The sequence below is a fragment of the Salmo trutta genome, chromosome 18, assembly GCF_901001165.1.
Source record: "Salmo trutta chromosome 18, fSalTru1.1, whole genome shotgun sequence".
NCBI classification, from domain to species: Eukaryota; Metazoa; Chordata; class Actinopteri; order Salmoniformes; family Salmonidae; genus Salmo; species Salmo trutta.
Genome location: NC_042974.1, coordinates 28,679,023 through 28,688,115, shown reverse-complemented (window position 1 = coordinate 28,688,115; position 9,093 = coordinate 28,679,023).

The window sequence follows — 9,093 nt, the reverse complement described above, 5'->3', positions numbered from 1 at the left end:
TTGTCCACTGGTACCGCTGGTACCGCTTGCTGTGCGGTTGCAGAGAGAACAGTCTATGGCTTGGGTGGATGGAGTATATGACAATTTTTTGGGCCCTCTGTAGTCCACGATCAGCTCCTTTGTCTTGCTGAAGTTGATGGAGAGGTTGTTGTCCTGGCACCACACTGCCAGGTCTCTGAGCTCCTCCCTATAGGCTGCCTCATCGGCTTTGGTGATCAGTCCTAACATGTCGTGGAGCCATGCGCATCAACGCAATTGTGGGTGAACAGGAATACAGGAGGGGACTAAGCACACACCCCTGAGGGGCCCCCATGTCGATGGTCAGTGTGGTGGATGATTGCCTACCCTCACTGCCTGAAGTCCATGATCCAGTTGCCGAGGGAGCTGTTCAGTTCCAGGGTGCTGAGCTTGGTGATGAGCTTGAAGGAGACTATGGTGTTGAATGCTAAGCTGTCAATGAACAGCATTCTTACATAAGTATTCCTTTTGTCAAGGTGGGTGAGGGCAGTGTGGAGTGCAATGGAGATTGCGTCATCTGTGGATCTGTTTGGGCGGTATGCTAATTGGAGTGGGTCCAGGGTGTCTGGGATGATGGTGCTGATATGAACCATGACCAGCCTTTCAAAGCATTTCATGGCTATAGATGTGAGTGCTACCGTGCGATAGTCATTTAGGCAGGTTACCTTGGCATTATTGGGCACAGGGACTATGGTGGTCTGCTTGAAACAAGTCGGTATTACAGCCCGGTCAGGTATAGGTTGAAAATGTCAGTGAAGATACTTGCCAGCTAGTCAGCGCATCCTCTGCCATACGCTCTGCCGCTCTTTTATCGCAGTGCACGTGAGGTACGCCTCTGTTTAATGCAGCACGCCAGAGCAGTTCTCCCACTGTGGAGAGAAATGATCATGCATGTTAATATATGTTAATTCCACGTAAAAAAAGGTTGCTTCTCTACCACATCCACAACAGAAATACGATCATGGCCTCGCAGGTGGAGCACTTCTGTGAGAGGTCGCTCTTTTGCCTGAATTCGACCCAAAACCAACAAGGAAGTCTGATACCGTGTTGACGGTGGTTGTATGAAACCAATCGGTATGTCAAGCAAAGTGCTTAACCATGCTTTTCATTTCTATTCAGTTCGACTCGCCGTAAATTTGGCATCTGAACTGTGCGTTAGAAGGCTAAAAAAGAAGCATGGAATTCCTGATTGACCATACTGCCATGGCTATATATTGAAAAAAGTAGACGTGAGAGAGCTTCCCTGGTGGCGCAGAGGATAAAAGACTTGTCAAGGGAACCTTATATTGCAGCTTCAAACCCCACCTGTGCATATTGTCAACATATGAAGTGCAAAACTTATGGTTGTGTTTGTATAATGAAATGCTGTTCAAATGTCCTATAAATGAATTTAAAATAACATCTCTCATTGTATGACCTAGAATACAGTTCTCAAATGTGAATTGCCATTAAATGTGGAGTAAAACTGCCTAATGAGCTACAAATTTGCATGCTGAGAATGTTGTGTTAATATTAGGTAAAAGTTACATTTTAGCAGATGCTCTTATCCAGAGCAGCTTACAGTAGTGAATACATACATTTCATGCATTTTTTTACTAGCCCCCCATAGGACTTGAACCCACAACCCAGGCATTGCACACACCATGCTGGCTTTGCAAACACCATGCTCTACCAACTGAGCCACAGGGAAGACTAACTTAAATGTAAGGTGTCCTGTCAACATTCTTACAACATTATAGGTATGTCCTGTGCAACTTAAGCTAATCATTGTATGAATGGCATCACAACTGAGCATGTTTTGGGAACCTGTTCCTACAACCTAATGAAACATTTTGGGAACCTGTTCCTACAGCCTAATGAAACATTCTGGGAACCTGTAAAGAACAGATTAAATATGTCCGAGGGACATTGTTGCAACATCAGGCAAACATTTTATACAAACATTCTATAATCATCAGCACGACTGTACAGTTTTTGTGTTATGAGAACATTTTCCGCGACCTAACAAATGTTGTGAGAACTTTCACAGAACCAATTTTGGTTTGCTGGGATAAGTATCTCAAGTAGCTCCTGCACTATGCGTTAGCCATCAAAGCAGAAGTTATACACATTTTATCCAACATGACATAGGGTTCAACTGAACCCACAGCCTTTGTGTTTGCCAGTACCATGTGTCAACCAATTTAGCCATCGGGGCAGCCATACACATGATTTTGAATTCGAAAATATGACTCCAAAACATGTATTGATTAAGTTCCGGTTTCATTTTAAAATGTATGAATGACTCCTCTTGATTGCACATTATTTGACAGATTGGTCATGAGATTGATTGATGGATCCATGCCTTTGTATTTTTCTCAGTATAAATTCACACAGTGCAGTGCATAGCTAGCATCCACCATACAACGTCAAAGTTCAGAATAAGCCTTTTTTTAAATATTTGATGGTGTGTCCATAAAACCAAACGTGGAGTCCCTGCTTCCGTTCCAAGCATTCAGGCCAAACATTCCCTGTCCTTTTCCCTGATCTTTGCCTTCTATTCCTGAGTCACTCCTCTCACCCTGACCATCAATCCCCCCTGAGGGGTTAAACTCACTGAACCTGAGTGACAAGAGGCCTTGTATGGGAAAGGCATGGGGGCAGTGGATCCAACCTAAAAGGAGAATGTTGCTTTTTTTAACAGCCAAATCTCTATTTTTGATGTGAATAGCACGTTATACACAGAACAAAAATATAAACACAACATGCGACAATTTCAAAGAATCTACTGAGTTACAGTTCATATAAAGAAATCAGTCAATTTAAATAAGTTAATTAGGCCCTAATCTATGGATTTCACATGACTGGGAATACAGATATGCATCTGTTGGTCACAGATACCCTTAAAAAAGGTAGGGGTGTGGATCAGAAAACCAGTCAGTATCTGGTTTGACCACCAGTTAGTTGCCTCATGCAGCTCAACACATCTCCTTCGCATAGAGTTGATCAGGCTGTTGATTGTGGCCTGTGGAATGTTGTCCCACTCCTCTTCAATGGCTCTGCGAAGTTGCTGGATATTGGCGGGAACTGGAACACGCTGTCGTAAACGGCAATCCAGAGCATCCCAAACATGCTCAATGGGTGACATGTCTGGTGAGTATGCAGGCCATGGAAGAACTGGGACATTTTCAGCTTCCAGGAATTGTGTACAGATCCTTGCGACATGGAGCCGTGCATTATCATGCTGAGGTGATGGTGGTGGATGAATGGCACGACAATGGGCCTCAGGATCTCATCATGGTATCTCTGTGCATTCAAATTGCCATCAATAAAATGTAATTGTTTTCGCTGTCCGTAGTTTATGCTAGCTGTATGGCTGTATGACTCTATTCACAACCGCTCACCCACACAACGCCATACAGCTCTGGTGGACATTACTGCAGTCAGCATGCCACTCGCACAATCCCTCAAAACTTGAGACATCTGTGGCATTGTGTTGTGTGACAAAACTGTGCATTTTGAAATGGACTTTTATTGTCCCCAGCATGCTGTAATGCTCATGCTGTTTAATCAGCTTCTTGATATGCCACACCTGTCACACACTGATCTGGTTCACCTGTCTTTGTGCTTGTCTCCACCCCCCACCAGGTGTCTCCCATCTCCCCTCATTATCCCCTGTGTATTTATACCTGTGTTTTCTGTTTGTCTGTTGCCAGTTTGTCTTGTCAAGTCTTACCAGTGTGGTTCCTGTGGTTTTGCCCAGTTTTGACTTTTCTGCCTGCCTGCCTGCCTGCCTGCCTGCCTGCCTGCCTGCCTGCCTGCCTGCCTGCCTGCCTGCCTGCCTGCCTGCCTGCCTGCCTGCCTGCCTCTGATTTGGATTACGACTCTTTGCCTGCCCCTTGTACTATAAACTCTGAGACGTATACTATCCCCCTCCTGTGTCTGCATCTGGGTCTTAGCCTGAGCCTTGATAACACCTATCAGGTAGATGGATTATCTTGGCAAAGGAGAAATGCTCACTAACAAGGATGTAAACAAATGTTGAGAGAAATAAGCTTTTTGTGCATATGGAAAATTTTGGGGATCTTTTCCTGATAATTTGATCAATATATCCCAACCAGAACTGAACTACCAATAATTTCTGTATTACTTTAAACTTTTGGTCTAACTATAACAGTTTAGAAAGTCACCACCAAACCCCCGCTTTAACTTCATTTAAATGTCGTAACCCATTATTCTATTTGTGTACACTTCACCACACTTGGCATGTCCCTTGTAATATTAGTATTTTTTGAACGACTGTGAGAAAGTCAGTTCGGGTGACTTTTCTACTCCAAAGTGAATGAAAATGAATTGATGATGACACTATCTAAAATAGAATTTGTCCTTCCAGAAATTAACCTAACAACATACTGGTCCATATTATCCGTACGTAGCCTTGCACAAGCCTTGGCTTGAGCGAGCCAGAATGGCTCATAGGAACAGGAGCCTATCTCCTGTTTCTGTAGCGTGAGGCAGCTTGATGTACAGCTTGACAGGAAGCTAGTCTATTGCAGGGCCTTACCCCCAATCTATCGTCTTAATGCTGAATGCCAAGGAGAGACACATCGGTCTCATTTTACAGTCTTTGTAATGACTCGGCCGGGGATTATTTGAGAAATAAGCTTTTTGTGTGTATGGACAATTTCTGGGATCTTTTATTTCAGCTCATGAAACATGGGACCAGCACTTTACATGTTGCATTTATATTTTTGTTCAGTTTAGAAAGGTCCAGACACTTTATTGTGATTTCACATGTTTTTGAGAAACTTACCCCAACCAGCTATTCACTTCCTCATCCTAGTTGTGCACTACAGGATCTCTGAAAAAAACATAAACAAAGCCTCCAAGAACACCCAAATGCGTCCTTTTAGAAATGGAAAAGCTCTCAGTATAGTGATGCAGTTCTTTAGATGTTGTACACATGAAATTGTGTCATTCTGAACTTTATCCGCAAAGTTATATTGCATTTTGTTGCCACTCGAGCGATAGCTCTCCATACATTCTAGTAGCAGGCTACACAGACAGTGGAACTGCTGGATATGGGAAACAGCAGGAGTCCCACGAAATGGAATATGACGTTGCGGATAAAGTTCAGAATGACACATTTTCATGTGTACAACATCTAAAGACCTGCATCACTATACTGAGAACGTTTCCGTTTCTAAAAGGACATATTTGGGAATTTTTATTTAGCATTTTTTCATGTGTTTTCAGTGCCCCAATATTGCACAACGAGGATGAGGAAGTGAATTGCTGGTTGGGGTAAGTTTCTCAAAAACATGTGAAATCGCAGTGTCTGGACCCTTCCATAACATGCCATTTACATAAAAATCTTCTCCTTTAAGTTATCATGGATGACTGTCATTAAAATAAGGTGCATCTGTGTCCAACTAGCTGAAGGCAACTCACTCCAGTGTCCATGGTTGCTTTATTTTTTCTACTTTCTTTCTTTCTCTCTGTCTCTCTCTCTGCCTGGGTCCCATCCATCACTTGAAAATGGGCTTTTCTGGAAGTTGCTGACGTTCAGATAAGGGACCGGTCACTCACACAAGGCAGAGGAAAGAGTCAACCTTATGTCCTGCAAGACTTGGAAATGTGAGTTACTCTGTGTTTTACAATCGTGAAGTTCTGGTCCTGTTTGAAGAAAATAGGTGAAGTAACGAAAACGGTTTGTTCCAACTCTCTGAGACTACAGTCTGCGTGTGTGTATGTGTGTTGACAGACTGTATGAGGTCATCACTTTCATGTGGCTACACCTATGGCCTGGACTGTAGCAACTCTCCTCTACTCACACCACATACACCCCCATCCCAAGCACCATACACAAACATAACACAGCTTATCCACTGGCTACATGCTTTCAGCTCCGGGCGACCTTCTCTTGTGTTCTCCTCCTCACAAGTAGTAAATGCTTTTAAACACGACTCTGAGAATGAATACACCCAGGGAGAGTTCCCCTTGTCAATTAGACCGTTACACAGTGTTCAAGACTAAATCTGTTGTCTTTACTGCCTCACATCACCTACAGATGTGTCAGTAAAGGGCATCTAACTCTGATGGATCAGTCTGCCTGCAGCGGTGTGAATCAAAACATGCCCATCTTTTTCCTCATGTTTTTCCTGTGCGTGAATCCCATGTCTCATATGTTTGTGTTCAGAGACCGTGTGTGTGTGTGTGTGTGTGCGTGCCTGCGTGCTCGGGAGGAAGTGGAGAGGTTGTGGGGCTAGCCGTGTCTGGCGTGTGAGATCCCTGTGGTGGCGGCCATTTCCCTGTGTTACTAAACAAACAGGATGATAGTTCACTTATCCCGTTGATAACTGTTATTTCAGAACTTATTTCAGCCCTTCAGATCATGGGTAAGAGCAGAGTGCATCAACCTAAGTCATTCACAGACTGTATGAAATAGTGCACATTTGACCAGCTTCGATCACAGGGACACTCAGCTCATATCAGTTTAAAAAAGCTCATGTAGACCTATGCCAAGGAATCCATTAGGCCTAATTCACCCAAGTGAAGGTGTTAAGTCAATTAGGAATTGCATTACACATTTTTACTCTACAAACCAATCAAATGTAGTCAAAGTCAGCCAGGTCAACAGTATTTGACATCTGTTCACACTTCAAAATTTGACGTTTGGAACAACTTCGAAATGTTTTATGATCGAGAAACGTGGATGAACATCTAATTCAGGGGAGAGACTGTGGGAGCTGGTTGGTGAAAGTATGACACACAGTGTATTAGGGAAAGTATTCAGACCCCTTGACTTTTTTCACATTTTGTTATGTTACAGCCTTATTCTACAATGAATATGTGAAATGAATGTGTTTACATGGTATTTGTTCAGCTTGTTTACATGATCTGTGTATAAAATAACTGTTCAATGGGGTAGGCCTATTTTTGCGCCAGTGGATATCCGGGTGCACAAGCACGTAGGCACTGACATAAGTTTGGCTCGAGGCATTGGTTGTATTTGACGGCTGTTCTGTGTGTCGCTACAACATGTCCATGCAATGTTTTATCTGTCTTCTTTGAGAATGTGGCTGCTGCGCTCTGTTATTCATTCTGATACAATCAATTGAAATGTCCACGTCTACACCACAGTTGGCGGTGCGGGACAGAAGAGATTGGGGAGAGAGGGATGGTTTAATTTTCGTGTATGCGGGAACAGAGCGCTCACCCAAACTGTCGCCATTCTTGGCCACGTGCGCTTGACTCAGGCGATCCTTCTCGTTAAGTGCATGCGTGAGGGGATGGGGTGATGGAGTTGGCGCCAGAGAGGTCGGGGTTAGGGATCAAGGACTGCGCAGGTAGAGCCAGAAAGACGATACACTCTGGTACAACCACAGGGGAGAAGAAACACAACATCCGGATAGAGGACCACATACCACCACGAGACTGTCCTCACACGATAAAGCAGCAGAACTAAAAACAAATCTGAAAATAGGCCTTAATAGCCTATTATAGGCTATATGGCTTAATTTATTCGGATAGGCTAATGTAGCCTAAAACACTGGGATTAGTGCACTGTTAAGCATAGGCTACTTAAAGTGGTAAGAAATCAATAGGCTAAATGTCTCTAAATACGAGTTTTGCCAAACCCCACACCCACACCGGAGCTGCTATCGGAGGTCGCCGTTCAATAATCGAGTTTGATAAAATGCCGCTGACAGTTTTACTCCTAGTTGGATTGGAGGCGTACGACGCGCGCGCGCGCACACACACACACACACACACACACACACACACACACACAGACAAACACACACAGGCAAACACACTCACACACAAGACCCATGGCCCACTGTGCATGAGAACAGCTAATCATTTACACCACCATTTCGATTAATTATAATAAGCCTTATCATAGTGCCTATTAAATGGACAGATAGGCAACATTTTCAGAAGAGATACTTGCGTGTGTGTATAGGCTCAAGCTCTAACTCTCTTTCTCAGAAGAAAAAAGAAAAGCGTGCAGTCCTCCGTGACTGTATTAGTAGACTATTGCATTTCATTTCATTTTAATAATTTACCCGTCTCTGAAAGTCGTCAACGTTCGTTATTAGCCTAGTCCAGATTTTAACGAGTTGGTATACCACACAAGTCTGGGAGCACCGCGAGCCATTCAACTTTAATGTTGGTCAATTGGCCAGAGAGAATCTGGAGATCAAATATGAATACTTTAATGCTCTCGGTTAAATAATCACGTCCCTGAAGCTTTCGAGAGGAGAGAAAATCAATGACCCATATGGTTTCATTTTCATTGAATTGTTTTAAAGTGTATGTTTTTGTTTGTTGAATTTCTCATTTCTAAACATTTATTAGGTGTAGATTAATAACGCATTCCAAAAACTCGCTTTGATAATTTATTGGGCTTTTATGTAGATATACTACAGGTAGCCAATTTTTATTATGTTTAACTTGAATGTTATTGAATACATAATACAAAGCCATTGATCATTAATGTCGTATACAGATTGAGTAAGACAGTGGATATGTTGCATTAAAAATACCGAGTTTGTAGTCAAATGGTTTATACTATTTTTATTTTATTTCACGACATATTTGATAGGCATGCGGGACGTGTGTGCTTCGCCTGAATATTTCGGGGGGGGGAGTATTGACACATGCACGCTCAGTCAATGGCTAATTAAAAAACATTCGTTTTGTAACGATGCCACTATAGGAAACATAAATAAATAATGGGGTAATTATAGGAGATGATTATAGGAGTTGAGCACGGGATATGCTTATCATGAATTGACCTATTTTATCTCCCTTTTCCCCTGAAAGCCTAAAAAACTCCTCCCGGCTGTTTAAGGCATGGATCTATTTGGCAGTATTGGATTTTAATTACATATAGGCGAGGCTACTAAGAAATATAGAATCAAGAGATGAGCCCACAATTCACAAATGAATTGAATAACTTTGGAATTACGCATGGGCCTATGCTATTAATACGTTTTATATAAAAGATGAGCACATTGCAGGTCTGCTTGAAATTCATTATGATATGCAGTTAACTAAAGGTTTAGTATGCTATTAATCGATTTACTT